At 37.8% G+C, this 27,873-nt stretch overlaps 1 long non-coding RNA gene across 8 annotated transcripts in view; it reads left to right on the top strand.

Moving 5' to 3' along the window:
- LOC132332585 (uncharacterized) overlaps positions 1 to 27,873 on the top strand; it is a 71,087-nt gene that overhangs the window by 16,353 nt on the left and 26,861 nt on the right. For 3 of the 8 annotated variants that reach the window (XR_009487939.1, XR_009487946.1, XR_009487940.1), the window contains exons 3-7: positions 11,533 to 11,595; positions 12,772 to 16,616; positions 16,762 to 16,860; positions 19,770 to 19,842; positions 22,910 to 24,032. This is a non-coding gene — a long non-coding RNA (uncharacterized LOC132332585). Of the gene's footprint in view, positions 1 to 11,156; positions 11,406 to 11,532; positions 11,596 to 12,771; positions 16,617 to 16,761; positions 16,861 to 19,769; positions 19,843 to 22,909; positions 24,033 to 27,873 lie in introns of those variants that run through there. The other 5 variants (XR_009487947.1, XR_009487941.1, XR_009487943.1 and 2 more) reach the window with 5 other exon arrangements.

Raw genomic sequence — 27,873 nt, 5'->3', positions numbered from 1 at the left:
TGCCCAACTCCCTAGAATGGACAGGGACACCTTCCACCAGACCAGGCCGTTCAATGCCCCATCTAACCTGGCCTTGAACACTGCCAGGAATGGGATATTCACAACTTCTCTGGCCAACCTGTTGCAGTGTCTAACCACCATCACACTAAAGAATTTGTTTCACATATCTAAATTTCCCCTCTTTCAGTTTGACCCCATTACTCCTTGCCCTATCACTAGAGCTCCTGATGGAGAGTCCCCTCTCCATCTGCCCTGTAGGTCCCCTTCAGGTACTGTAAGGTTGCTGTGAGGTATTCAGGCAACCTTCTCTTCTCCAGGCTGAGAAGCCCCAACTTTCTCAGCCTGTCTTCATGGGGAGGGACTTTATAATCTTATCAACTTTGTGGCCCTCCTGTGGACTTGCTCCTTCAGTTCCATATCCTTCCTATGCTGGTACCTAACTGTACCCAGTGTTCCAGGTGGGGTCTGACGGGAGCAGAGTGGAGGAGCAGAATCACCTCCCTCGACCTTCTGGCCATGTTTCTTTCCATGCAGCCCAGGATACAGGTGGTTTTCTGGGCTCTGAGTGAATACTGCTTTCTCATGTTGAGTGAGTCGTTGGGGTCCTCTGGTGTAGAGCACCGGCCAACTCAAGAGAGAGAAAAAAGAGACTTGGAAAAAGACTAGGAAACTTGGCATAAATAAATCCCAGGCATAACCACCAGCCATTGTTGTACCCGTGTGCTACCTGTGTAAAGAGCTTCTGAATCCATTTGGGCTTGCAGTGAGATTTTAAAATCTGGCACTGTGTAACAACTAAAAATTAGCAGTGGAAAAATTAGCACTCCTGTGGAGTGAGGATGTTTGGGCAGAGTGAGCAGGGAAAGCCAGCCAAGGGGTTAGAAAGGTGTATAAGAGTAGGGTAGCTGTGGTCTGCTGTGGTTGTGTAGTGAAAATTACAATTAAGCAAGCAGAATACCCTGAAACAGTAGTAAAAATACCTGCACTGCTAAAAAAAAAATAAAAATAGTGTATCAACAGATAATGGAAAAAAATAATTTGAAAACAGTAGATGGAATGCATTAAGTGCTTGAAATGCATTTACAGTACCATATACAAGCTAATAATTGGTTCCAATATCAGGATAGATCAGCAGCAGATATGAGAAAAATAATGCAGCCTAAATTAGTAAACTCCATCAGTCATCTGCAGCAAATGCTCTGGGGAAATCAAATAGGGGTGGGAAGAATACCTACAAATTCCCAGCTTATGATACTAAGCTCACAAAAATAACTTTTTTAGAAAAGTTATATGCTGAAAACTGGGGATGAGCTGCTGCAGAGGAGAAAGAGATAATAATTACATGTGGTTATGACTAGGAGATCTCACTGCACTTACTTGATCAAAGCAGAGAATGGGAACAAGTCTTTTCCTTTATTCCCCCAAAAATCTTCTCTATTATTCACATGATTATTAGCTTTCAGCTTAGAACTGTACATCACTCTGGTTTTAACCATTAGATTCTGAAATTTTAAGTAGACAGGGAAGATTCTGGAAGCAACTAAATGCTTATCCGGTGTACACAGACACAGGGCATTTATGCTTCAATTCAGAGCACGAAGAGAACAAAAAAATCTGCTTTGATATGAATTATTCATGCAATGGTTTTGCATTTTTTTTTTGCTACTTTTAAATAGACAGGGAGTGCCAAAAGGAAAAATATGTTCTAAAATCCGCTCTTTTATTTCATTTTCTATAGGCAAAGGTTGAAATTTGCATGTTCTATTGCATAAAAGTTTTACTCTTAGGTCTTTACTTGTCAAGAATGTGAAGAAGAAACAGAATATAAGGTTTTGTTTGACACAGGCTAAACAATATAGAAAACCAGATTTTTTCAACACCAACCTGAACATGAAATTTGTGTACTATAATATTTTTACTCCCCAGTTAAGAGTTAACTGTTTAACCTTCATTCTGACATACTAGAAATTTGTTAAATATTATTTTTCTCTGCAGGTAATTATATTAGATATATAAGCATTCCCAAAATGCTGAAGGGAACAGTACAAAATTTGAAACATTTTCTTCCATATGTGGTTTCAGTGAAATAAAATCAATTTTATGTATTTGTTTATATTAACCTGTTACCATGGAAGGCTCTACCTTGCATGACAGAGTATGACTAGAAACTGTGTCACACACTTCAGAATGGAGATCAAAAATGCAAATACTGATCCTTCCTCAGAAAGGTAGATCTAATCCTAAATATGTTAGCCTGAACTGTGTTTCTTCCAGAAGTAGCAAATCTTGTTCTTTTTCTTCTATTGGCCTGAAGTTAAAAAAAGAAAAACAGGCTTGCTGCTGCCTTGAGGATGAAGAAAGCGTTCTGTCGAAGGTTAGAAAAGCTCTGTGTTCACCTAAGTATTTGTTCAGAAAGCTTTAAAAATCAATGTGTTAATCTATTGCAGTGCAAAGATAAATTTGTTGTCTCGTTTACATGGGAAATTATCCCAGCAGTTCACATGGAAATCCGTTCTTCCCTGGCCAGTGCTCACAGCCCACATGGATCATCTGAGGTGGCTTCTCACTGATGGGGAACTCATTTGAACCCCTCAGACTCCTCGGTCCTTTCTCAGCCTCACAGCATCTGGCAGAGATTTTCTTTAGCCAGTGTCCAAGCCTGAGCTGCCACACAAGCTCCTTCCTCATGGCAGAAACTCATGAAACACAGGCAAAATAGCTACTGCCTCCAGCTCTAGATGACCCCACAAAATGTTCTTTTTTGCAATATATTGGGGGTAATTTTCCAGTGATGAATTCTTAGTCCTGGAAGGCAGACAGCGTGGGGCTTTTGATTCCAAAACAAGTTGAAAAAATTATATTAAATGAAATATGGTTGTCATTCCCATAGCCAAATTTATTCATTATCCTTTTCTGCTGTAAATGGCAGAAAGCTGGTTGACCAGTAGGCTGTAATTTATAAAATATTTTGGGATATTTCACTATGAAAAGCTCTACAAAAATGCAATATATTAATAATGAACTTGACAGTCTTAGACTGCTCATATTTAAGGACAAATTCCCTTTGAAGGCAAAAATGAGTTTCAAATCTACTCTATTTTTCACGCCAATGTAATTCAAATAACTGATCTTTAAACAAAATTGCACTTTATCTACTGTAGGGGTCAAAACAGACTCAACTTGGGAAATTTAACTTAATTCCTTGCCTATAAATTTAATTACTGATTTGGGTATTGAGAAAGAAGGATGACGAATATTGAAGTACTTGAGAAGATCATCTGCAGAGACAGCACCAGCTCCCCTCAGCTCCTGCACCAGGTTCCTTGGAGCCAGCTGGAATCAGAACTTCAACACCTACATCCAGAACATCTGTTTGGTCCATTTTCATGGTTTTCACATTCAGAGTTCATTCTTGTACTGTATATATAGGCCAACACTAATTTTTTTTCTGAGAATTTGTGATTTCCCAGCTTAACTAACAACTCAGACCTCTGCTCTTCTCCCCTGAAGCACTCATATGGTGTCAAAACAGCGTTCATGTTTTGGGGGATGAAACTTTTACCTAAAACAAAATGACCAATGGTGTTTTGCTAATGAGTGATATTAAGTCCTCAAGCTGCTTTTTTCTGCAAGATTAAAGGATTTTACCCTGTTTTTGCTCTCTGGTGTTTTTTGCAATTCTGGCAATGCAGGTGTAAATCCCACTTACTCCAGGAATTTTCCCAACTTTCTGGTTTCTGTTACCTATAAAAGATCTGAAACTTGTCAACTGTGACTTTTATTTTGATTTACTGTGTGGGGAAGTCTCCTAACATAGCCTGTACCAGTCACATCAGGTGAATCTGTGTAAGTTATGGTTATACAATCACAGAACAGCCCAGATTGAAAGAGATCTGGTCCAAACTTGCACAGGAATGGGAGCCCCTGGAAGATCATCTAGCACTCTGTCCTATTGCATCTGGAAACCCCCAGCAATGAAGATTACACCACATCTCTGGGGAAGCTGTTCCAGTGAATGCTTTTACTCACCATAAAAAATTATTTCACCATAAAATTATTTCTTATGTTAAGGTGAAACCACTCCTGGTACAACTTTACGTGTTGCTCCTTGACTTTTCCATGTGGATCTTCACGAGGAGAGAGGTTCCATCCTCTTTGTAGTCACACTTTAAATAGTGGAATACTGTGATGAGAGCATCTTTTCTCAGATAAAAGACTTAACTCTTCCCATCTTTGCTTACAGAGCAGGTTTTATCTTCATGGCCCTCCTTTGGACCCCCTCCCATCAGTCCATGTCTTTTCTGAATTTTGGGACCAGAGCTGGATGCAGTACTGCAGATGTGGCCTGACAAGCAGTATGTAGAACTGGATAATCAGATTTCTACCTCTCTGCTAGCAATGTCCCTGTAGATGCAGCCCAGGATCAAAAATAAATCCTGTGCTTGCAGTCAAGTACAGGATGGAAGAAGCAACCTGATGTTTCCCAGAAAGCAACCAGTGTAAATAATCAGCTTGGTATTTGGGTTAAACACTTAGATGTGGCAAACAGTATTTGTCAATAATTTTGTAAGACAAATGGTGCTGTGGGATTGCACTTTGTAATTATGTGAGTACCTTACTGAAATATGCAATATCCAAACATTATATCTAATATGAACATTTGGAAAATATTACACAATTATAAACACTAAAATGCTCTTTTAAACAAGAACAACCAAAATCTGTGCAAAGGAAATTCTAGTTTAAATGGTGTGTAAAAGAAAGTTTTAACAGTTGGAAGTCTTTCTTTTAAAAGAAACCAATGGCAGTATCTGAAGAGGTATCTAAGTACCATCTTTTACCTAACTCATTATTTTCCTAATTTCTTATGCAAATATGGAAGATCACATCTTTTCCTTTTCTTTTTTTTTTCTGTTTTACAGAATAAATGTTATTTTGAAAGTTAAACTTTTCTTGTCCAAAGATAAAATTTGGAAGTGAATTGAAATATGTTCTGGAAACCCCAAATGGTAAAATTTAAATAAACTTCTGTCTTCCACAGTAAATAAATCATCTTGGATTAAACCAGAGTGTAGATTCTTTGAGAGAGATACATACCCTCACAGTAACATCCAGTATCTAATTTGTAACTGAAATGTTTGAAAGTATGGACTAAAATGGGAATCAGTGGAGAGAAAAAAAAAAAAAAAAGTCTGTCAAATTTTGTCCTTGCCTTGTCCCATTGATGGAAAAGAAAATGCTTCAGTTTACATTTCTCACATTCTCTTAAAAGACTTGCTTTGTATGTGATTCCATTTGTTGGAACATTGTTTTTCTTCCTTGCTGTTCCTTGTCCACCTGACAATGTCCAGAAGTTTGAGTCTCCAGAATCTTGTGTCAAAGGTCTAGTACAGACAGATGCCATACCAAAAGCAGATGATCCCTTTCCTGTGCATGGATCCAGACAGCTTACACAGAATACAGGTTTCTTCCAGTAGCACTGCACTTAATTTCTGTCCTTCCTCTTGTGGTACAGTGTTCCAGCAGGGACGTTTTTCTCCTTCACCTTTCAATCAATGTTTTAAAATTTGGCAATCATAACATTGCTGTTGCAGATAGAAAGGAGGATTTTCAGAGGGCTTCTATTTATTGCTTTATGGAACATTGAATGGCATTTTCCCCAAAAGAGAGCTATTTCTCTCTCAGATGTAAATTTTCTGACACTTTTCTTCAAGATATTTGAGCACTTCAGTAATTGCTATCATTTCTTATAATGACAATAATATTTTGTTGCTAGGTCCCCTCTCACTAAAATGTCTAAAATGTTGGTGTTAAGACTTGTCAGAGACCTTTTCTGAGTGCAGATACCAAAGCTGGTGTCCCATATCTCTGTCCTCAAAGGCCAGGAGATGAAGGACAAGGAAATTATAAACATGATAAGGGAAACAATTAAGCAACAATAAATATTGTTGACAAAGCCAAGCATCAGTTCTGGTTTTGGCTGGAGAAGAATTAATTTTCTTCTCCTGCAGGTGTCTGAATACCTGCCTGCCTACCTGAGCAGCAAATTAATCCCTTGTTTCATTTTGCATGTGTGGTTTTTCCTTTTCCTATTAAATTGACATTGTCTCAATCCTTGAGTATTTTTCCAGCTTTTACCCTCTGATTCTCTCCTTGATCCCGCTGGTGGAGAAGTGAGCTGCGTGGTCTGTAGTTGCTGGCAGGGGTTAAACCATGACAACATCTGGCTATAAGCAGTGTACAAAATATTTAAAAGCTATCTTTTTTTGAGTTTCTAAATATCCTCAGTCATACTTAGATTTGTGTAGATATGTATGCACAACCCACTTGACATGCAGTTCCAGACACTTCTTTCAACACAGTCAGTTCCTTTGGGTCCAGTTGTAAAGATTCCTATGTTTTGTTTTAAAGACCCTTGGTTAAAAGTCAGGAGTTTAGTATGAAGATTTTTCTTCAAATTCAACCTTTTTGAAACTTACATGAGAGTGTTAGAGCAGGGTGGTTCCTTTCTAAGGATGTGTATTCATGTTTAGCTGGCATTATATTGTTCTTTATGCCTTGCTGGCATAAATAAATATGGTAAATATGTTGGCATAAAGAGCCAAGCTCTTTGCTATAGAACTAGTTTATTAGGTCCAATAATAAAGGATTATGTTATAGCAGGTTCTAGGACAAACATTGTGCACATGCTAATCTGGTGTCTAAGCTTTTTCCCTCCTAACAACATGATTGAGCCCATGTAGTCTGGAAATGCTTTTTGGTCTGGAATCACAAGTAATGATCATTTGGCAAAAGAACTCTTTCAGTGAAATACAATAAAAATAATTTTTTGCAGAACTACCTAAGTCACAATCCTCTACATCCAATTCAGTAGAATATGACATTTTTTAATCAGTTTAACAGCAAAACCATGATAATTTTAATTCAAAAATAGGGGTTAAATAGAAATAGACTATGCTTTATTTGTTGAGTCACTAGGAGCTTGTGTAGTGACAGAAAAGATCATTAGTTTTTTTATTTCTCTTTGAAATGGTCTGGTATTGGTATCAATGTGACCAATATTATGTGACATCCATGGAAAGGGCAGTTGCTCAGAGTTCCATCAGGATTTGGCTTTTCTCTCAGTGCATACCAGCCTTATCCCATAGATACTTCAGTGTCAGAAATACTTTTCTTTACTCTGTAAAGGGTACTCTAAAATAAGGTATATTAATCTAGATAAAAGGAGTTCTATGTTCAGAAGTGTTTTTTTTCCTTCTGTACCCGTCCAGGCTTTTTTAAGTCTTTAACCATTTATTTGTTCTGAACACATTACAAAATTCACTCTTAAACACTTAGCTAATTGCTTTTACTTTTTCTCTAGATGCATAGAGTGGAGAAATTTTACAAACCATAAATGGAAAGTTTCAGAACTTTTAGTTCTGAATTTTTAAGCAGAGTGAAACCAACCTAATTAAATCTGTGTGTGCAATTTAATTCTTTTAGATGGTCTTAAGGAGTAAAAAGGAATGATGAAATTCCAGCTCACAAAATGAATTTGATGCGAATTTATGTCCTGCCATAGAAAATTAGATAACTTTTTATCTCTCCGTCTCCCATTCACCTCAGAGAAAATTTGAGTCATATTCTATTACATTTAGCATATATACACCTAGGGACATAAGTGCCACAACAGCGCTCTAATGATTTATGTAGCTAGTGGTGTTATGTATAAGAGAAAATAAGCTGAAGGATTTTTTAGCTAATTGTTTGTTTATATTTCTTGGGGTTTTTTTAAGAGGAGCAATAAAAATGTCAACATAATTAATTTTTTCCTTGTAGCTGAAAAAGAAAACTAGGAAGAAGAAAATTAACTTCCATTCCAGTCCTTGCCTTTAGAACCAGTGAATGTATGCTGCTCATTGAGTTTTTCCTGTAATGTTTTAAAACTGACATGTCTCTTACTTCTCTCTATGTAATAGTAAATAAAGAATATATTGACTTCTTGTAAGGCAAAGATATTGGTTATACACAAAAGTAATGCTCCCTACCAACTCATGGGTTTTACTGGGAAAACATTGTGCTGAATACAAGATACAAATTAAATTCCTTACTAAAACTTGTAAGAGGTAGATTGTCAAAAATAAAATATTATATTTCTGGTGTATGTATTCACCATCAGATTTCTTTTCTTGTGTATTCATTGTCAGGTGTTCAAAAATACAAATGAGCAACTATGTTTATGAGAACTATAGTATGTATATTGTGGACCATGAATCCCTGCAAAAATTTGTGGGCATTTAACAACAATAACAGCAAAAAGATTAAATAGTAACTTAGTAGAAAATTAAGTGCACATTAACACCATTCAATATTGTAATTCAAAATAAAGAAGAAAAAAATTCATGAGGAATACCATCAAGAGATAATCCAATCTGACACTGATGGACTATGAATTGGTGCAAAATAATTGAGTGATCTTATTTTATTCACTCAAAAAGTTATTTTTGTATCTGTCATGCTTTTATTAGCATTTTCTATTTCCCTGCAATATCCCTTGTGCCTAGAGTGGCTTACTTACCTAAAAGCAGGCAAACCCTTACTGAAATTTCCCAAATGCTGAAGTAGATTTTCCATTTCATAGAAGCAGTACAATCTATTAGAACAGTTGAGAAAACTTTTCTATAAGTGCACCTGCATCTTCATGCATTAAAATTAACAATGCCTGTCCCTATAAGCTCATTTATCATATAATAAAGTATTGTCTAAACCAGATGAGGTATAGAAACATTTCCCAATATTTTGCCTTTTAACAGAGAGCTGTCACCTATCTAAAGCAGCTTGTGATCTCAGCCTGTGGGCTGCTCTCCATGAAGGTCTTGAGCTGAGTGTGGTGGCAGGTACATTGTCACAGCTGACTTGACTGGGAGCTGTGATGGGTCAGGACTTGTCAGAGACCCTCTCAAGGCATGGGAGAGGACTCAGCCATGGAGCCAATAACCCCTCAGTATTGCCCTGCCACCATCATGACTCAGAGTCCCCTCCCCAGGGGTGGGCTCTTGGGGCAGACTCCCACTGGAGGAGGTCACTGGAAAGAGCCATGCTGTTCTATCTGCTCCCACAAGAGATTAGGGATGGGAGCAGGGCAGCAGGAGCACAGATGAACACCCTGCCTGGCTTTAATCCTGCTCAAATAGATGGCGAGGTCTGGTGCGTCACCAGCCGCAGTCTGGCAGCAGAAAAGAGAAAAGAGAAAAGCAAAACCCCAGCACTGATTACAAGAACAGAGTTTAAATTTTCCTAGACATTCATTTCTCCCAGAAGAAAGATCACAACTGGAAGACATTCAAATTTCTCTTTATGCTGCATCTGAAACCAGAGTGCCAGCAGAAAAATGAAGAAGGGCTGACTGTATTCTCTTGATTTCTGTTAACCTGAGCAGATGAGGCTTGCTGTGAAGCACAGCTTCACAGGCTGAGGGACACATAAAGGCAGGAACTAAAGGAAGCAGTGATAAAATTAATCCATATCAGCCTTCTGTAAATCATTCTATTACACTTTAGTGCTTCCATCTTTTCCCATTCTGACATCACTAAAAATGAATTCACTGAGACATGGCATTTGATTTATGATGGTTTTTATTTTCACAAAGAGGTGAAATGAATACTGTAGCACCATTATATTTCAATCCAGCGTCATGGCTGTGTGCATCTTTAAATCTAATAACTAATTGAACCCTATTGATTTTTTTGATATGTAATCATTTTTGCTAAACTGAGGTAATATTTTCTCAAGTTAAATATTGATTTTTACAATGGCATGTCCTATATAGTATTTTTAAATATTATTATTACATGAATCATTATTTTTTTCCAAAAAGTAATACACCAGATGTTGCAAAATGAACATTGCCCTTCATAGGAAACACAGTAACCTTGAAAATGTGACAATCAAAGTTATACCACTTAATTTTATCACCTCTTATATATTTTTCTCCATTAAGAAGACTCTCTGAAGAATAAGAAGCCTCATTTTAGGATGTATTTATCTTTTTTTTTTTTTTTTGACCTTAAATAACAGGCCTTTATCATTTGAGAGGTTCTGCTGGAGTTTCATAGGAAGGCAAGGTCTAGCTATGTCTTCACATTGTATTGGAGCCACTATAGTTGAAAAGAATGGGGCATCACCTGGAGAAAGGATGAGAATTTCTACATTCATTCATTTACCAAAAAAATTTATCTTTGATCCGAGATTCGCCCTTGAGGGTAATGACTTTTCCAGTGGCTTGTACTTATTGTGAAGTGAGAAAAGAGTTCATGGAATAAATGTGGGAAAATTCTGTGAAGATATTGAAGATAAAGACTGGAAGTTTGAATGCACTTGAGAATTATTTGGGGAATTAGGAAACAGAGAGAAACATAGAGCTGGGATTTCTAATTAGGATTTCTGGTCAGATGAGCTGTATTTACCCCTCATCAGTCCTGCATCTTTCGAAATGTAAAGACAAATCAGGCAGGAAAATTTGGACTTCAAACTATGTGTATTTGGTCATGTCTTATTAGAATAAAATAGATCAGTAATTTTTAATGGTCTTAGTGTTAACTGATTATCTACTCCAATCAAATGGAGTCACGAAACAGACACCAATCAATTCCAAATTTGCCTTATAACATGCAATGGGATGTGCTTTCATGCAATTTAACATGCAACATAAATTACACTACTTTGGCGTTACCAAGCACCACCTACAGAATAGATTTTATGCTTTTCAGGGAAACATTTCATCAGTGACTTTATTTATCTAATTGGAAATGCAGAAAAAGATGATTATGTTTGAAATATTTTATTTTTCAGAGTGGCATTAATTAAAATAAAAAGGGATAACCAGTCAAACCCTGCCACAGAAATCACAAAGCAACAGATGTCTTGAAAGTATGTGGATTTATTCAACATACTTTTATATATGGTTACATATGATTTTTTAAATTAGTTTTTATTTCCTCAATATTCAGGCAAGTACACATTCATCTAATGCTTTTCTTCATAATGCTTTACTAACAGGAACAATAATAATGAACTATAAATCAGCTATAAACCATTACTGGTGTCATAAAGCCATGATCTTGATTTAATAACTTCAGTGGTAATCAGTCTCCAATACATTTTCTGATTTACAGACTCCATTGGTCCTGCCAAGGCAGAAAGGAAGGTGTGAAATATAAATTTAAGATTCAGGAGCGCTGAACGGTTTGATGATTTGGAGCCAAGTAAAATGAAACATCTAAACCAAAAGGAAGAGGTGAAAGGAACAGGAGAGATGCACATGCTCCTAAAGTAGCTTAGTGTGACACTCTAAGCTGTATGTGCACAGATGTACATATGTGTGTAGAAACACCCACAGGACCCTGTGTGTTCTGATGCATGGGGTAGGTTTGTGATAGCTTGTCCTCAGAATATTTGTATAAATGCATGACGTAATTCCTTAGCATGAAATTTTGACAGTAAAATTTCTTACATCATTTATCATTCTCCCTACTATTAATTTTCCCAAAGACTGGACATTGCACAGAAGGAAATCATTCTGACATGCTTTGATAGAAGGTCTGTGAAGAAAAGGTAAGAGTGCCTTTCCTTGTGTGTATTTCAGGGGAAACATTCAATGTCATGTGTGATGTGGCTCTGAGCAAACTGATGTAGCTGAAGATATTTCTGCCATTGGGGAGGTTGGACTGAATGACCTTTAAATGTCCTTTTCCAACCCAAACCACTCTGTGATTCTACAAGTCTATTTTTGTCTACAAGTTTGATTCTTCCCATTATCATTCTGTATAAAACCTGAGTAGAGTAGGAAGAATCTGAGGGATTGGTTGCACGTAGAAGAATATTTTGAAACTTCTGTACAAATCAAAACCAATAGGAGAGGGATGCCTCTGAAGGAAAAAAAACCCAAAACTATAAACTGCAGTCTTGTGGGAAATGAGCAGAAGGGACGTAAGTTTGGGATAGTAATTTCTTATCTGAACTGATTTTGCTGTAACTATTCCTATTTCTTTAACATTGTTTAACTTGTAGGATTATGTTAGGTAATTCACAGCTATAAAAAATAAAATGTGTCTCTTTGTTCAATCTAATTTTTACATACAGGCAGTGTTCATTACTTGTCAAAGAGTGAATATTGAGAGTGGTTGGCTTAGAGTTTCTCAGTCTGGATAGGCAACTGCTTGTGATTTTCATTTAATTGATCCTTTCATAGTTTTGTCAGAAGGATTTGGGCCAGCTGTGATCTTACATTTGCATGGGTTTATGCAGGGATCAGCCAATCAAGCAAAATGTCACTAGGCTTAGCAATTGCCTTGCGGTTTTCATATGCTTGTTGGCATGTGAGATTCTCATCAGGGATTTCAGAGATTCCAGAGCAGATGTTTCTTATAGCAGTAGGGAAATACTGTATTGTCACTTGCAAGTTTTATCATTTGTTAAAGCAAAATACAGTGAGGAAGAAATGAGGACGATGGTTATGAGGAAGATGCTATGAGCAAATATTCAGACCAAAGCTTTCCAAAGCCAAGCCATATTAAATCAGGTCTTGGACTGAAGCTGCTTTTGCTCTAACTTCTCTCTCCTAACAAACCAGCAAGGTTTTCCATTCTCACCTAAGTCTGCTGGAAAGAAACAGAGCCTCTTTGCTTAAGCTTCACCTCTGCAACTCCTACCCCTGCAGGTGGCAAGAATTATCACCATTTCAGCCTTGCTTATCTACAAAAGTATAACAGCATCTTTCTCCTTTCCCAGAAACCAAAGAAAATCCTGACCCAAAAATACAAGCCTCTAAGATAATTCATCCCAGCTGAAGATCTGCTAATACCTGAGGAGTCTTTTGGGAAATGTGCAGGACAAAGATACCAGAAGTTCAGTTTGTGATTATTTGTTTCTTTAAACAAAGATTTTTTTATTTCAATGGTAGTTGGTTGGTTTTTTTTTTTAATTAGCAGAACAGTGACTGTAAGACTGGTCTCTGGATTGCCTTTGTGGTCTAAAAGAATTCCTTCAGGAGGTTCTGTTTTCTCAAAAACCTAAATAATGCCCTATTTTAGGGATGTTCTTAACTAAGTGCAGTCTGCAGCTCTCAGCAGTGCCCTGTTAATGACTTCTGAACCACTCATCCAACAGCCCCTTCATGCACTCTCTCTGATGGTGCAGACATGCCCTTTCTTGTTAGTGACTTCAGGCCATTCACCACAAGAGTTAATGGACAGACAAACATTAAACAGTTCATGTAAGAGTAATTTAACATAAAACCTGATTGCTAAAAGCACTAGGCCACGTCTCACAACTTCACTTAACAAGGGGCTATTTAGACAAAAGAATTATGTGCTACAATTTGAAACATCATGACAGAGGAATTTTAGGCACAGAGATTTGAAAATAGTAGAAAGCTTCATACAACCTAATTGTAAAAACCTGAAAGTTCAGAAGGTGTCTGGACAGGATGTTCCTGCATGGCTGATGTTCCAGCCATCAGTGAATTCTGTCTGGTTGGATATGTCACCAGGTCCCTCTTCTCTCTGACTCAGCCCTCTTGCAGGCTGAGCTGCTATGCCAGAATCCACTCAGAGCTGCCTGCAGGCACTGAATTTTGATGTGATTTGGACACAAAGGTTTAATATTGTCTAGGAGTTCATTATAAGTTATAACAAAGTGTAGTTGGCAAGGCTTTCTACAGTCAAAGAAATCTGGATGACTTCAGGCATAACCATCATAAGCAGAGTTCTCTGACTGATGGTGCTTTTAGAATAAGGTTGTCTTATATTCCCTGAACTGAAAGTAAATATCTGTTGATCTTTTATTTTATTTCGTTAGATTCCTTGCTCCTTCATCTAGATTTCAAAGGACAGGTCTGCATGGTAGGCCTAAGTAGAAAGTTACTCTTAAGCAGTGCTAGAGCATTATTTTCTATCTCCATTAAAATGGTGGTGAAAACATGTTACTGGTTTTTTTCCCAAGGCTTTCAGTAGCTCAGCTGTACTGCAATGATTCAAATTAGCTTATTGATTCTTATCTAACAGTGCCTATTACGTGTTATTTTAGGTTATCATTTCTTTAGTTTGTCTTCTATTTTTTCATCAGTCACTAGTTGCAGATCTTCATACACCAGTTATTGGGGGAAAATGAAATTCTCTTTTTTACTGAAACTCTCTAAGCACTTCAGTGTAAGATAAGAATGTACCATTAACACCTGGCCATCTTCCAATTTGGCTTCATATCTTTCAAAACTTATTTCTCAGTTCAGTAGTAGACATAAATTGGTTGAAGCAAAACTTATTTGACATATACCACTTGAAAGATAAATCAAATAAACAACCAAACCCATGCTAGTAATAGTGTTGTTATCTGATTCTCTTTTTCATATGGCAGCATCTATCAAAATGTGTTAAAACCCTAAAGCCACAAATCCCTATAGGATTTGTGTGCAGCAGCAGCAGCAAAAAAAAAAAAAAAATAGAGATCCTGTTCAAGACTTTGTAATCTTACCCCTATGCAAATTAAAAGGGTTGCTTTGGATCTAAATTGAGCTTGAATGTGAAGGAAAAATACAGGAAATCAACTACAGAACTGACAAAGAGAAGAGGCTGGAACAAACACCACCCTATTATTTTCAGAACCATAATTTTTTCCAAGAGATTGATGATGCACACAAGAAAGAACATTGCACCTTTTACAACACAGTACTTTTATTACTGGATCATCTTTGTGCCGAAACAGAGTCAAGAGCATTAATACCACCATGATTTTTTCATTAATACAGTATGAATGTTGTGCAATTTAACTGTTTCCAATAAAACAGTTTCACAGCAAGACTGCTAACACTGACACAACTCTTTCCTAGGTCTGAGTGGATATTTTGTAGACTGAAATCAACAAAATAGAATAAAATATCATGGAGGCTCACTACTGACTGTAATCACAATCCTGAAGTGCAAGCCTTGCAATCCCCAAGAGCTAAATATTTCAGCACATGTAGAGTGTTCATTGTAACTTTTTCATTGTAAAATTTTCATTTTCCTTGCTATGTGTTTAAAGTAGCACTAGGCCACAATTTTGGGGACAGGTCTCTGCTGCATCAGGGGGAAAAAAATGAACAGAAAAGGATACTGAGGCATTGAGATAACTCCTTCTGGTCTTCTTGAAATGATGACAGTAATTATTAGAAGAAATTGAGGATGATCCCCCTTCATTCTTCCAACCAGGTATGAGAGACTGAAATGTTAAATGTTAATGACTTAAAAAATCAGCCATTTGCAAAAGCAGGAGGTGTCCTGCTGAGGCCAGGGTTGCACACCCCAGCTGAAGGGGAGGAGGAGAGTTTGTGTGTGTGGGTTGGAATCTCTGATCCACACTCACCACCAGGCCATGACCAACATAAACCAACCTTTGTGCAGCAACAAGCTTGTATTTACTGGGAAAATATATAAACAGATGCAATACATCTGCACAGACTTTTGTACAGTTACCATTTTGTAACATTAAATATTGAGTTTTAATGCAACAGATACAGACGGTAAAATTAAATAAAGGCATAAAAGAAAGGTCTATTATTTTCTCAAATTACTTATGAACATTTCCATTTCAGTCTTGTTATACTGGTGCCAAGAAAATATCACAATGTCATTAAGTACTGAAGTAACAGTGACATTTTAGGCAAGTCATGAATGATGCTTTACAGAGCACTTCAAGCAGGCAGGGAAGCAGCTCCTTGTATATATCATTATCTTCTATTAGTAATGTGCCAGTTTTGAAGGAGGAACATTCATTGCTATAGCAATAACTTGATGACAGTTTTCAAAAACATCCCACTAGGAAAGAAGGTGATGAAGGACTGGCCTGATATCACCCATGTACCTTTAAAACCAAACCTCTCCAGTTAAATGAATGTAGTGCAGCACACAGCAACTGTGAGTGTGGCTTTTCAGTTTTGAATGTATCCTGTCAGCCTGACTTTATTTTGCTTCTATCACAGTGGCTCATGATGAGACAGGAAGCGAGGAGGAGGAAATTGTAACAAAGGTGGACAGTTGAAACTTATACAGAAGAGAAATCTGAGAAGAGAGGGAAATGGAGAGGGGATTGTTTGTCTTACAGAAGGAAGGAAGGACCTAAATGTACTGGCAGCTGTGGATAAAAGGAGAAGAATGGGGCAGGGTGATGAGCAGTGCACACACCTTTGAAAGCAAAGCTGTGATGAGACAATGAAGAGTACAAGCAGTGGCAGTACAGATCAGGATTATAAATGGGATGGGGACTGAGGGAGAGGTATTTTCCCAGAAGTGGTCTTGTTTTTTCATCTTGGCAATCTCTACACTCTTCCCTGAGGCCAAATTCGCACCTATACTTGACATGTGAGAAAGTCTCAGACACAAGACAAGAAATATATTGTAAACGGAACCATATTTTGTATGAAAGGCAGCTCCCGACAGCAGAAAGGCAGCAGCCTCTCCAGCAGTAATGAGCAGCAGAAGTGCTCTTATACCTCTTCACAAAGAATGCAGCTGATGGGACACCAGCACCCACAGATGTGGTTTAAGTGTCACCTTGCACATTCCTCCAAGACTGTTGGCCTGAGTAAATTGATTTTTATTGTAAGTAAATTGTATTTTAAGTGAATTGCATTTTATCTGTTAGGATATTTATTTTAAAATAGTCATAGATCTTTCCCCCTTACCGGGATAGAACCATTAAAAAAAATTGAAAAAAAGCTCATGTTGAGTTTTCCTTCTCCTCAAGTCCAAGCTGTGATGTAAAGTTGGCAGTTTGACTCCATGCTGAAAATGTTGAGAAGCCCTCACAGTCCAAAGAGTGTCATCCAGACACATACCCTGGGAGGTAACATATTTTACAAAATTAATTCTTTCTGACTTTTCATTCCAAGTTCCCTTTCTTATAAGAGAAATTGCAAGGTCTTTTCTCTTCTGGGTTTTTTGGTGTTTTTGTTTTTTTTTTTTTAATGTGGGAAGGAGATGGAGGGTTGCTGATTCTGTGGCTATTTTGAATGCTGGAGCCAAAGCTCAGTAACTTTCACTTAGTGCTACCAGCTGAATCAGCAATAGCTGAACCAGAGAAACAGAACATATTTTCTGAATGAAGCTGCTTTTGTGCCCCTTCTCTTCAGGCTCCCCACATAAAATGTCTTTTTGTTTTTATCTGATTTAATTTCTCTCATACATGTGAAGGGGATGCAAAGTACAATCTAGTTTGGCAACGCTGAAAATACATTCATTATAGAGAATATAATGAGTGATATATATGTTGAGATACATATATCTTACTTTCTTTGTCCAATTCCTGCTATTTGCCCAGTAGCACGGACATTTTTCTGGTATTTTTGTGAAGGCTTTCCTGGGAAGTCTATCACATTTTCCCTAGAGCTCTTCAATCCAGGATATGCTAAGAATGTACCTTGCCCTGCTCTGTCCCTCTAAGCCCTCTGGGTGCATTCAGCAACATATTGCAGCATCTGGACCCATGGAGAGTTTTCCCCCGATAGCCTTTGCTTTATCCTCTAAAAGGTTGCTATGGGAACACAGTGAGGCACATCCGATAAGCCCTTACAGCATCACCCAACTGTTTTTAGGTCTAATAACTTCAGAAAGGCTTCAAAGGGTTGTCTGGAGATTTGTTTTGGCTGGAAAATAAAGGAAAAACAAACCTATGTATCAAGTACCCATCATGGTCCTTACAGCAAGGTAAATAACCAGATGGCAACTTCTATCTGTCAACACAACCTGTGGGGGAGACTTTAGCAAAGGAGAACTTAATAAAATATTTATCAATCAGAAAGCTCACTTGATTCAGACAAATTGTGCTCAGAAAGGGCTCACTTCAAGCAGAAAACTCAGCTTTGTGGGAGCTGACCAGCAGCATCACTGTAAATGACCAGTTCCATCACACCTTAGCACAGGCAGGGCTCTAGTAACACTATGAAAAGTAGGCAGATTTTGTATCCTCAAGAAAATTTCTTTGCATGCCAGATCAAGTTTTTCAAGCATTTTGGTTGAGTTTTTGTATGGGGTGGAGGTAGTGAAATTTCATGTGGAACACACTCCTAGATTTGACAATTTCCTTCTCAGCAAGGCTTTTGGCTGTGTTGACATAGCTGATAAAGCTAGCACCGTTCAATCCACACTTCTTTGCTTATGATGACACAATCTGTTCATGAGGTAGAGTCATGTTGTCATCTCTAAAGGAAACATTTTTATTTGTCCTGATTTTCTGTATTTTTAGTAGTTTAAAAATATTTTTATATTCAAAAGACACACAGTAATGCAGTTCTCTTTCAGTATATCCCATTCCAACCTGCTCTGAGAACAGAAGCAGCACTGAACACTGAGAAGATAAAGAGTTTCTGTTCAAACACATAAATAAATTTTATCCAAAAAGCCAAGAAAAATACAATTAAACCAAATTGGCTACATGGCAGCAAGGCAAGATTAGCTAATTGAGGATGTAATTTGTAATACTATTACTGTGAGTGCAGTTCACATCCTTGAAGTTTTATTGCATCAGTTTAAGGGATTGTTGTTGTTGTGACATAAAATTAACCATTCAAATTTGCTCTGGGATGAAACATGGCTTGCAGAACACCACTTAGTGCCAACTGCATTTCTTTCCCTACGTCAATAGCAAAACATTCTTTTTCTCCTGGGTATTGTGCTGCGTGATTGGAGTACAGGGAGGAGACAATAGTTACATTTTTAAATCATGCTGATAAGAACCAGCCATTCCACAATGTTAAACATGCCTCAAAACATGGTCTCAAGTTGGGGTGAATGCTGGGAAAAGTCTGGAGTAGAGCCCAGTCCTGCTGTTTTCCAGTTATTCCCTATTAGGGAGAGGTTAACAAGGGCTATGTTGCAAAGGAACATAAATTAGAGCAGATTAAGGTTCCCCTGACTCCTCTGATAAGAGTCAGGGCTGGATCTGTGATGTAGAAAGCACACAGCTATTCAAACATGAGCTTTGTTCCCTCCTGTGTCTGATGATGAATATATCTTGGAGGTAAGGACACTATAGCTAAGTTCTAAATAAACATCAGACATAACTGCTCAGGTGCCTACCTGCACATTGTGCTCCATGCAATTGTCACATCATTTCCCTCCCATATCTACTGCTCTGTGTCATCAACACTAACTTGAATCGAAAGCCTTTTTCTGAAATTGTAAGTTTTAGTCTTTAGGAAATACTATAGGCTAAATCAGGGTATTTTTCAGAATGCTCCTGAAACTTCTTAAGCCAATTAATTCTCCTTTTTCTTTGAAATCATCTGCTCCTTTTCAGTATTGTAGCCCATCTGGAGGTTTCTCCTTCTCCCATAAATATCTATGAGAGGAAGTTTGAGCTCTTGTTGAGCCAAGAGCAAAGAAACAAGTAAGCTAAGCCATTATTTCCTCTGTTCTTGAAAGAGAAATACATATCCATGCTCTTGTTTTATTTAATGGAGAAACCATTCAGAGCAAAACAAAAAGCCCAGGCTCACTAAGCATAGCCATTTTTCCAGAGTTACCCTTATAACTTTCTCTCTGGAGAAAGGATGATGCCATCTACATGTAGTAAGGTATTGCAGTTAAAGAGAGATCCTGGTAAATCAGCTTTCAGCAAGACTTTTCTATTAATAAATTTGGCAGCTTTCATGCTACTAAACAAAAAAGTGCCTGAAAAATTATGATGACTTCTTCAACAAAGTTACATAGGAAAAACAAAAAGAAAAAGCCTGACCAATGGACTTCTGTTGACAGACCTGGTGAATCTGGAGGGATACCAGACACCAGTCAGCATGAAGGCTTCCACAAAAAAGAGACCATGACAAAGGTACCCTAAACATACATGGTGTCATGCACTTTTGTGCCACGTGCTCTTTCTATTATGATCTATAAGCAACACATTGAATTCACAGAGATTTATTTTTGGCAAAAAACTAAGCTGACTACATGCCAATCAAGAGATTTATTCAGATATGCAGGGTGTCAGGACTGCAACATGTTTTCTCACATAGTCAAAGAGCTGTTTCAAAGGTAAAGGAAGTATATGCAGTGATAGCATGATGGAGAAATCAGTAAGCGATTGGTAAGTCTGAGGAAAAATCTTTAAATTAGCTTGGAAAAAAAATAAAGGATGATGAACAGGATCTGGCATTGCTGTGTGAGATCAGGCAGTTGACAGAGGCAGGAGTGGAGTGAGGCTCAGTGTTCAGCTGTCTGCTCCTATGTGCAGCTGTGGCAACCCCACTGTTCCTCTTGGGTGATTTAAGAGCCTCTGAGAGGCTTTCCTCTGGGGAGAAAAACAATTCCCAAGAAATTAAAACCAAAAAACAGTACTTTTTATTCTGGGGATCCATAAACCAGTCTTGCCAGATTGCTCTACTTGTACCCGCTGTGAAAGCTGTCACTTGTCTCTGTATCTGCTTGAAGCTTGGCCAAATTTCTCTCTGCCTTCAAATTTTCTTTTCACAATCATTTCTGCAGATTCTAATAGTCCTTTGCAAGAGTATATAAACTACACACAAAGCACATATATTTGGTGTGCACTGTACCTAGCTGTGGGACTGATGCCTACTCAGTCTCAAAATCTCTCACTGGGTTATTTTAGCTTTGACACTGGTTGGCCTCTGAACACCTTAATAGTTAAATAATGGGTCAGAAATTATTTTGGCTAATGCCAATTTGCTGGTAACCTTACCACAATGAAGACTTAAACATTTCCAAGTTTAAGCAGTCTGCCTGCATGCTTTTTACAGGATAGAACAGCATTTGAATTGTTTGCTGTGATCTGTGGGACTTGTAGTAAAATAAGAGAATTCGTTTTCCAGGTTTATGCCAAGCACCCATATCCCTAGAATTCTGAGGATGTTCATCACAGAACCAATCTAATTATAATAGCTAGCAGACATTACAACAGGGTAGGACAGTGCTTATGTATTGATTTCTGGCAGTGGAAAAATGGAAGGAGGGACTGCACTTTTCAGCATGTACCAGAGTGTAGAAATCTGGAGGTTTTAAAAGCCCAATACAAGGATTTGTGGGAATTAAAAAGTCAGAGGTGTTGATATGGGAAAAGATTAGGTCACAATAAAATCTAGTCAGTGACAGGCATGATAACATGGAGACTGACAGGTTAGCTCACAAGAGACAAAATGTAGGAAGTGAAAGAAGAGTACAAACTGAATGAAGCGTAAAAGGAAAAGAGAGCGCAGGGGATGGGGGGAGGAAATCGGGAGGGGAGGGGAGGGGAGGGGAGGGGAGGGGAGGGGAGGGGAGGGGAGGGGAGGGGAGGGGAGGGGAGGGGAGGGGAGGGGAGGGGAGGGGAGGGAAGGGAAGGGAAGGGAAGGGAAGGGAAGGGAAGGGAAGGGAAGGGAAGGGAAGGGAAGGGAAGGGAAGGGAAGGGAAGGGAAGGGAAGGGAAGGGAAGGGAAGGGAAGGGAAGGGAAGGGAAGGGAAGGGAAGGGAAGGGAAGGGAAGGGAAGGGAAGGGAAGGGAAGGGAAGGGAAGGGAAGGGAAGGGAAGGGAAGGGAAGGGAAGGGAAGGGAAGGGAAGGGAAGGGAAGGGAAGGGAAGGGAAGGGAAGGGAAGGGAAGGGAAGGGAAGGGAAGGGAAGGGAAGGGAAGGGAAGGGAAGGGAAGGGAAGGGAAGGGAAGGGAAGGGAAGGGAAGGGAAGGGAAGGGAAGGGAAGGGAAGGGAAGGGAAGGGAAGGGAAGGGAAGGGAAGGGAAGGGAAGGGAAGGGAAGGGAAGGGAAGGGAAGGGAAGGGAAGGGAAGGGAAGGGAAGGGAAGGGAAGGGAAGGGAAGGGAAGGGAAGGGAAGGGAAGGGAAGGGAAGGGAAGGGAAGGGAAGGGAAGGGAAGGGAAGGGAAGGGTCACCAGATCACCAGTCCTGACTCCAGTATTTATCCAGCTGAAGAGGTGTCCAGAGTCCTGTGGGCACTATCCAGGCTCTGTGTGTAGTTACATTTTTATAGATTAGTTTTCTCCAGCCTTTAGCTGAATTTCTTGCTTTCTATATAAATTAATTATCATCTGCAGTTTATTCTTCTAAATCTTTCTGGAAATGGGTCAGAGGTCTTCAAGGGTCTTTGGTGGCCTTGATTTCTTCCCCCTGTCCCTGCTGTGGTGGTTTTTAGTTGTCAGTCCATGCCTGCTTCTCTAAGCCGTATTCTTGTGCTAGTGCTGCAGTGTGCAGTGGTTATCTCCAGGAGCCAGAACAGGACCTTTGTCCCAGGACAGTGCTGCCCTGCCTCTCTCAGGCCCCCTTCTCCAACCACATCCTGTTCCGGAAAATAAGTGTTGGTTGTCTCCAGAGCTATCAGTGCTTGAGACACACATTTTAGCCCCTTATCTCCTGGGATTCTAGACAAACAAATGTCTTTAAAGTTAGTTTTACTAACTTTACTTACTTGTCCCTTTTATGATGTCCATTGCTCACTCATTTGGTGGTTACTCCTGCTAAAAAATGAATTATTTTCTTTTATAAGATGATGTATAGTAGGATTCTGTACACATGCATCTGAAAATCTTCATGCTCAAATCACTTCTTGGACAAAATGACCTACAGGTGGGAAGCAGGGTAAGCACTGTGATTCAGATCATGTGCTGTGACAAGAGACAACCTGCCTGAGATTAATAGGGCAGCACATAGCATAATCAAACTACATTCCCACTATTGGATTGCTTCCTGAATTTCCACTGTGTTTCATAGAAAATGCATAACCTCTTTTCAGAAAACACTTTGACAGAAGTATCAGAATTCACCATTTTTGCTTTCTTTTTTTTTTTTTTTTTTTAATGAGGGTAAGCTGGTCTTTACTGCACTTTGTAACTCTGTAACTCAAGTTAACTCTGTCTAATATCTTTTCATGAACTTAACCTATTATTCTCTTTTGTTTACAGGAAGTCCACAAGAGAAGGATGTTTAAAAACTTAAAAACTGGTAGTTGTCACACCAACTCAGCTTTCATGGTGCTTCAGCATCTACAGAAGGAAAGCAAGAACTAGGTGTGCTCCTAAGAGCAGGGGAACCTTTGCAGTTTGCCAGCTGATTTGCTCACTGTAGGGTGAGGTACTGCGATTCCCTAAATTTAGCCTAACTTCATAATAGCCTGGTTTAGTGGGAGGACTTTCATCAGATAACAAAATATTCTCAGAACATTGCTGCTTGTTACTCTCCCTGTGACAATATTTATCAAATTGATTGTATCAGGCCATTTCACATAGTCAAAAGCAAAACATGTGCAGTGTCATGGCATAACATTGTGTCATTCTGAAGTTATCATGTCCATCTTATGATCCATGATAAATTGAAAGAATGATGACAAGGAGCAGTAAATTCTGTAAATTTCTGCCTAAAATTTTACTCATTATCTTGGCTGTTATTTCATTTTGCAACAATTTTTTTTTTCTGCCAAGCCAAAAGTTATTCCCTGTGAGTGTCAAATGTATTCTGTACACTGTAAAACAGATTTTCTGTCTTGAAAGTAAAAAATAATAAGATACATAAAATGCATGATCAGTAACTTCTTTACATTTATTCCTTAAAAATAGATTTTTCAAAGAATTGTATGAGCACAGTCAATTAACCAGAACCTTTTTACTAGACACTGCCCATGATGCTTTCATTGTAAAGGACATTTGATTGGAATAGAGACATATATAATGGGATACATATTTTCTAATAAACAGTCAAATGATTATTCAGAGAGAAATGAAAAACTTATTTCCTTCAAGCTGCTAGGTGAACACTAACCACCTTTTTGATGGTATATTCTTATTTATTAAATACCACTTTATTTCTCTGTGGAACAATAACAGACTTTCTGGCAAAATAAAAACATCCTTAAATTAATGGGGAATGACAATACATACACCCCAAGGATTTCAGCTTCATGTCATAAAAAGTGTAACTCTCTATGTGTGTGTATCTATGCCCTTCCTGACTATTTTGTGATTATGTTCAGAACCCAAGATGTCAAATTTATATTTACCTTGAATAATAAAACCATGGCTTGAGTTAAAACAGTTGCAAGCAAAACCCTTAAAATTTATAAATTTATACATTTATTAAAAAAAATTATAAATTCTATCTTCATTTTGCATTATTTTCTGTTGATTAGAAAAAAACAGTTATATGCACATCAATATAAATATTTCAATATTTTCCCTTTCCCTTAGAAATGCATTGTGGATACACAAATAAGAACAATAAAACTGGAAGGTGACTTCCAATACAGTACTCTCTAAGCCACTAGAGCAGGAAAACAGAGCAAGAAAATTCTGCCTAGAAGTGCACATGCAACACCATCAGTCTCTCTTGAGGACCAGATTCAGTACAAGTAAAATCCTGTAATTATTTTCCTGCAGAGTGATATCAAGTACTTTACAGAAGGCATCAGTGCTGCTGGTAATAACAAGCATGTAGTAAGCACCATGGCAAGGAACATTTTTCAGGGACAAGCTCCTACCTCTGCTCAGTCAGGTGTAATGGATTCCTGGAATGCTGAAATTGAGGGAGTATATGGGCTGCTTTCTGCACTGAGTCAGCCTGATGAATTAGCAAGCTGGTTCTACTTCCATTTTCTTTGGAAAAATTACAAATTTGCTTTATTCTTTAGGAAACTAGATCTGGTGACTCCCAGGACTCTTAAAATTATCTCAATAATGCGGCATTATATGAACAGCCACTAACACCCCCCCCACCTCCACCCAGAGTAATAGGAAAGGGCTTCTGCTACTTTCAACTGAGGAAAATAATCTTTTTCCATTTGCACTGTAGGAGTAAAGTTATGAAGCAGCAAAAAAGAAAATTAGATGGTAACTGCTGTCAGAGCTGAAAGGGTCATAAATTCTCAGTGCTTTGTGTCCCTGGCCTTTCCTAAGACCTGGTTTTGGTTTCTAAGGCAGGATCTACTCAAGTAGAGCTGATGGTGCACAGGAGGCAGTAACAGCTTCCAGGCTCTGGCTGAAGAAAGCAATTCTTCCCTTCATCCTCCTGCCTCTCCACCTTAAGCCCTGCAGTGAAATGCATGACCCATCTTTGTTCTGCCTTTTTTGAGTGAGAACTCCCCGTCAGGTCTTCATGATCCTGTCTCCAGATGTGTTTAGTCTTGGCCATCCATTGCAGGGCATTTGGCTTGGTCTGCCAAATAAGCCAGTGTTCCTTTGGATGTGATTATATACAGACACACTAAAAATGCTTGACTCTTTTGTCTTACTCTTTCAGGAAGCTTCCAGGGTACAACTTAAAAATATCTCGTTCCTTGAATGGCTTCAAAACTTGTAAACATTTTCAACAATGGAGTATTCAGCACAATGTGGTTTTAATTGTTTAATTACTCTTAATTTAAGGGCAGTCATCCTCTCTGTTTTTCTTACACCCAAAGTCCAGTTCACCTGCCGTTACAGCATTAGTTTTTAGTGGCTGCAAGCATTTCAGATTTCTCTTAATTCAGTGGTTTCATTTGTCCTGTTTCAAATTGCAGTTTGAACTATTTTATTGACTGAAGTATAATTCCTTTAAAGTGTTTTCTTCTAATTAATATAAATGGCAAGTAATTAATTAAATAATTAATTCTGATTTTTAGGATTTCTTTGTTTTCACTTGCTGCTGTGAACCGAGTTTCATGTTAAGAAATTTTAATTTTAAAAACAAAAAAAAATCCCGGAATTCCTGTTCAGATTTTACTTTTTTATCTAACTGGAAATATAACTATTACAAATTCTCTGCTCATTAAAGGAAACAGTCTATGTTTGTCATTATTACTTGTTTTTTTTAGTTTTTAAGTAAGATTAACTTGATTAACCCTGACTCTGGTGGTTTGTATCATTCTTTACAGGCAGCCTAAACTCATCCTAGGGTAATTTAATGATTGAAATGAAGTTATGACAGAGATTAATGAAGTTCAGTACCCCTCACATGAGATTATCTTTTTACTGCTGACAGATTTTCAATAACATCTTGACTATCAGATTTTCCTGTCTTTTAAAAAATCCTCAATTTCCCTTCTGATGCTACACAGGCTGTTTTATTTCTTAAGCAGTGGGAACAAGCTGGATTGTTTGATGAAAGTCATCAGCTGCATTGAAGAGTAGTCCTGCTGCCTCACTCCTGAATGTGCTCCTTCAGGCTCTAAAAGATGTTGGAATAGTGATTCCTTACAGTGTGCTAATTTTCCTTACAGTGTGCTAATTTGGTTTTGTAACCTTCATCATGCCAAATCTGTCTTTCCTACCCTTGTCAGCCATGCACACACATTAACTCCAGAGGTCCACATTTCCATAAGTGCCTCTGATATACAAGCATGACAAACATACAATAGGTGTGTCTTAAAGTCACTAAATATGTTTCATTCAGTAGGATTTAGGCAGCACATTTTTTCCTCACTGGGATTTAGGATCCAAAGGTTCTGAGAAGAATTTACAAATGCAGAAAGATACACATCATTTAGCCTTTGGGTGTTTGATCAGTGATCGCTGTGATGGCTACAAATAATTTCATATATCCTGTAGTCTAACTAAATAACTCTGACACATATTTTTCTTGAAAATCTTGCATTCTATTTCTCCATGTATGTGCATATATATCCATGTATTTACATATATATATATGGTGTATATATACATAAAATATCGTGTTAAATTAAGACATAAGCATGAGTTGAGGTCATGCTGAGAACCGACATTTACTTCTAGTAGTAGTCACCCCTCATGAGGTGTGGCTAATGACCACCTTGGTAGTCAGAATCAAGTGGATGTCTTCCAATATCTAACACTTACATGATGTGTTTCATAAGCATTTTGATGCTCAAAGTCTGAAACGAAGAATATTTATTTAACATGAGAAACACATGAGGAATGCTGAAATAGGTGCTACACTCAAACTAGTCAGAGGTATGAATATATGGGTGGTTGTGCCAAAAAATCTGCTCCTATCTCTGGAGTCACATTCCTTCTAAAAAAAAATTATTAACTGAATAGACTGCTGGACATTTTGTCTTCTCAAATACTATACTTATTAATGCTTTCATCTATGACAGTGATTTTTAAATTTGAGCTGAGGTATAAGTAAAGTCAATTTTGAAACTTACCCAAAAGTTCTTTTTTATACGACGAAGCTGAGAAGCTTTTCTTTTCTCTTTCCTGGGGAATATGTAGATCTGGTAAATCTTAAGATATATTTATACATGAAGGGGAAAGCTGAGGAATTATTATTGTCTCATTAGAATACTTTGAAGCTCCCAATTTTTTTAAAATTTAAATTTATATTACATTATAAGCATCTCAGATATTTATATCATATTGAACAAGTGACACTAAATGCAAGAATTATATTTAAATAGGCTTACTTTCAAGATTAAAGAAATTTTCTTCTGTAACTATTTTTCTCTGAAGTGTTTTCTATTATATGCACAGTGTTAAAGAGTGAGGTGGAAATGGTAAGATATCACTCAGAAAGGAGATTCATAAATTCTCACAAACTTCTCTGACAATACTCTAATCTTCTCAGAACTCATTTTTTCTAATCTTTTTTCAGAACTCCACGCTAGTAAATTAAAAAATATTTTTATAGTTTAAGAGTAATTTTAAAAATATACCTTATGATTGAGATGTACTTAACTCCTTAGCAAATGAAAAATGCTCTGTGTTCTATTATTCTTTCTGTTCAAACAAAATGGTTTCACATGAAGTCCCATTTAGAAATAGCATAATTAGATAATAATGGCATAATTAAGTTGTGTATACCGGCAAATAGCAATTAATAACATGGTAATTACTATTGTCAGACAAATTTTTAGGCAATCTTAGGTAAAAGCAAAAAGTAATTCAGTTCATTTTGTCAGTAGAAATCAAACTCTACTGCC

The sequence above is a fragment of the Haemorhous mexicanus genome, chromosome 1 (genome assembly GCF_027477595.1).
Source record: "Haemorhous mexicanus isolate bHaeMex1 chromosome 1, bHaeMex1.pri, whole genome shotgun sequence".
Classification (NCBI taxonomy): domain Eukaryota; kingdom Metazoa; phylum Chordata; class Aves; order Passeriformes; family Fringillidae; genus Haemorhous; species Haemorhous mexicanus.
Note: the sequence above shows the minus strand (reverse complement) of the source record. Positions and strands in the feature narration are given on the sequence as shown.